The following is a 4,401-nucleotide window of genomic DNA, read 5'->3' on the forward strand; positions in this document are numbered from 1 at the left end:
CAGCAACCACATGGTGGCTCACAACCATCTGTAATAAGGTCTGGTGCCCTCTTCTGGCCTTCGGCATACACACAGATAGAATACTGTATACATAATAAATAATAAATATTTAAAAAAAATGAAAGAACAAGACAATGTCTGCATTCAGCACAGGAACAACGTTTTAGGCCATTTTTAACCTGCAGTTGTTGGGCTCTTGGATGCAGTGCTTAGGGACACAGGTGTAAGTGAGGGTTACAGACTGTGTGTGAGACAGGGCAAGGGTGCAAGGAAAACCTTTTTTAAAAGAAATATTTGTTTGCTAAAGGGATGTCTCAGAGGTTAATAACACTGGCTGCTCTTCAGAAGGACCCAGGTTCAATTCCAGAACTTACATGGGAGTTCACAACTGTATGTAAAGCCAGTTCTTGGATGTCTAATAACTTATCTTCTGCTGGCACTTTACATACATGGTACTCTACATGCAGGCAAAATCATATACATAAAACTAGATTTTTATAAAAGATTAATTTGTGTATTTATTTTATGTGTATGTGTATGTACTTGAAAGGATAGTCATATATCACACACATGCAATGCCCACAAAGGCTAGAAGAGAGTATCAGATCCCCTGGAACTAGAGTTACAGGTGGTTGTGGATCACCTTGTTGGTTCTGGCGGCCCAACCCAGGTCCTCTACAAGTGCTCTTAACTGTTGAGCTTTCTGTCCAGCTCCCAGGGAAGACCTTCCAGGCTAGGGTCACAGCCTTTCCCCACAGGCCTCCTGTAACACACTCCCTCCTTCACTGAAAGGGCTTGACAGCAACCAGCATCACTGTCAGCATTGTCCTGGAAGCCCAACCAATGCAATTAGACAGGGAGAAATGAGAGGAAAGTGTATTTAAAAAGAGGAAGCAGATTTAATCTGATTTGCTATGATTTAATTATAAGCCCAAAAAACTTTAGGAGCTCCTACTGCACATACTGGCTTTGGGGGAGCCTAGGCAGTTCTGATGCTCAACTTACTAAACCTGAATGGAGGCGGGCGGTCCTTGGACTTCCCACAGGTCAGGGAACCCTGATTGCTCTTCAAGCTGATGAGGGAGAGGGACTTGATCGGGGGAGGGGGAGGGAAATAGGAGGCGGTGGCGGGGAGGAGGCAGAAACCCTTAATAAATAAATAAATTAAAAAAGAAACTTTAGGAGCAAAAGGAAAATTCATTTGAATAGCTTCTTATACAAACCACAGAAGATTAAGAGAATATCCTGAAAGAAAAAAAATGTCATTTGTAGTAAGAATAAAAAGGATTTTTTTAAAAAAATAAGAATAAATTTACAAGTACAGTGCAAGATCTCTCTAAAAAGACAGCAATGTTAAGCCTCTGCTTAGAAATTTCAATAATGCTTAAATAGGTTTTAAAAAAAATACATACTCCTGGATACAAAGTCTCAATGTTGTAGAAATTTTAAGTTCTCATTCAAAGAAATTCTGACCGAACTATCAGCACAATTTCTTTTGACTAAACAACTTATTCTGTAGTTTATCTGGGGAAAAAAAAAAACAGGCAAATGAAAATAGCTTGGAAGATTACATAGAAAAATAGAATGGCGTCCTTTCAGATTTCCAAATGTATTTGTCCTAAACTTACAATAATTAAAACATGTTGGTGCCTTATAGACCAACAGTCATGGAGCAGATCAGAGCCCAGAGGCAAGCCTAGATACACACTGAAGTTTATCTGCTGTACAGGTGTGGCTCAAACCAGTCATTTTGAAAGATCATCCAGTATGTGCAATTGGAATGTCATAAGGACCAAGTTGAAAGCCAGCTTCACAAGTTACATCAAAGTAAGTTCCTGATGGACTAAAAGTTTTAAATGTAAACCATATATTTTTTTAAGTTCTTGGGCCTGGCGAATGGCTTAGGTAGTTAAGAGTGGCTCCAGCTCCTGCAGAAGACCTAAGTTTGGCTCCTAGTACCCAAGTCTGGTGCCTTAGAACCACCTGTCACCCTGGCTCCAAGAGATCGGATGCCCTCTTCTGGCCTTGATGGGTACCCACACACATGTAGTGCGCACACACACACACACACACACACACACACATAAAACCAACTACCTAGAAGAGGGGATGGGGATGCAGCTCAGTGCTAGAGTTCTTGTCTAGCATGCTTAAGGCTCTGTGTTTGTCGATACCTAGCACCATGAAAAAGAGTTCCACATAACGCTTTTTGAAATAATCTTCAGATAATGGTTCTTTCAAAATGTATCATAAAATCACAAATCACTAAAATGTTGATCATGTTTTTAAAAGTTGGCTGATAAGTAAAACTAATAATAATATATGCAGTGTCTAAAACAAATACTAAATATATCTAGAATATAAATCCAATGGGACTGGAAAGAAGGCTCAGTGGTTAAGAGTAGTTAGCAGGGCTTACTGCTCTTGCAGAGGACCCTAGTTCAGTTGCCAGCACCCACACAGCTGCTCACAATTGCCTGTAACTCCAATGCTAGGGGGTTAGATGTACTCTTCTGGCTTCTGTGGGCATTCTCATGGTGTACATAAACTCATGCAAGGACACATACATACACATAAAAATAGTAAATATACAAATCTTTTTTTAAAAGTATATAGAATATAAATTCAAAAGGGCTATGTTTTAATTACTAAATAAAAAGGTTGAATTAACAGTCTAAAACAAGACAGTTCTTATCTCTGTATCAGAGGCCAGGCTCACATAACCCTGCCCGGGGCACCGTGGAGGAGGGGTAATGGGAAGTTCCAATAGGCCAGGTATGACAGTGGTGTTTATCATCTATGCTCAAAATCACTTGCCTGGGATGGAGGCACATGGCCACACCCCCTCTAATGCAGTCCCCCACTCTCTCCCAAGATGGTTCCATACAACATAAAAGAGAGCACCTATTTCCAGTGAATATAACAGACTGCACTGTGATTTTCTGTCCCATGTAGAAAAATCTGAGGGCAAATATTAAAGTCTAAGGTATCTGGCCCATCCCATAGTTTTGTTTCATTATATATAGAAAGTTTTGATTGATTGATTGAGTAAGTGATTGATTGATTGCTTTGGTTGGTTAAAGTAACATCCAGAACCATTTGGCCATAGTGACTAAATATATAATGAGAGAGCTGAATAATCAAAAAACAGCAAATGCAAAGAGGCTGGCTTGCAGTGTCTGGCTAGCTGGTGGTCTTCAATAAATCATAAGCCTTACTATTATTATCGCCATCCCCTCCTTCACTTCCCCTCCTCTCGTGAAAGCATTTCACACTGCAAAGGTTAGCCGGCTCCTCTCTGCCTCTCAGCTATCTGTTTTGGGTTAATAATTAGCAGATGTACCTGGAGCTCGGGGCCAAGAGAGGGCAGGGATTTGGTGCATGGCTCTCCTCCTCAGGAGAGGCATCCCATGGATAGCTGCCACCTGATGCCACAGAAAGAACCCCAACTCTAACGTTCACAGCAGAGGCCTGGTCTGGTTCCCTGGCTCTCACATTTGTTGGTTATAAATAATAGCTTAGTCCAAGTTATTCTCCCTTGTTGAGCCTTATTGGTTCCTTGCTGCAAAGTGCAAAGAACTAGAAAGAAGACTTTGGAGTTAAGAGTATGCACTACTCTTGCAGAAGACTTGAGTTCAAGTTCTAGCACCCAAATAATGATCAGTAACTCCAGCCCCAGGAAATCAAACGCCCTCTTCTGGTCCCTACCAGCACCTGCACGTCCAGGTGCATACACACAGAGACACCCAAACTGTATTAGTTGGGGTTTTATTGCTGTGAAAAAACACGATGACCATGGCAACTCTTATAAAGGAAAACATTTAACTGGGGGTGGCTTACAGTTCAGAGGTTTAGTCCATTATTGTCATGGTGGGAAGCAGGGCAACAAGCAGGCAGCCACGGTACTGGAGAGGTAGCTGAGAGCTCTACGTTGGGATCTAAAGGCAGCAGGAAGACACAGTAAACCACTAGGCCTGGCTTGAGCTTCTGGAACCTCAAAGCCCACTCCCACATCCAGTTTTTAGCTCCTCCAACAAGGCCACACCTACTACAAGGCCAGGCCTCCTAATAGTACCACTCCCTATGGGCCTATGAGAGCCATTTTATTCAAACCATCACACAAACATATACATAATTAAGAATAAAAAAGTTAACCTTTTTTGTAAATGAGAGGACTAGATGGATCTACTTATAATTCAGCAAATATATCCAATATATCCCGGAGAGTCACTGCACGTACCTCCCTAGCTTAGGTGATAGTGACAACCATCAATAAGTCAAATCAACTCTTCTTTTGCAGCTTAGTTGAAAGCTTTACTGGTCTAGGAGCTTAATACTAAGGGTTTTTGCACAATAGTAACTTTTCTGCTTCTATTGCAATATATCTGGGATGGGTACTTT

This window comes from Microtus ochrogaster, unplaced genomic scaffold (assembly GCF_000317375.1).
Source record: "Microtus ochrogaster isolate Prairie Vole_2 unplaced genomic scaffold, MicOch1.0 UNK21, whole genome shotgun sequence".
NCBI lineage: Eukaryota > Metazoa > Chordata > Mammalia > Rodentia > Cricetidae > Microtus > Microtus ochrogaster.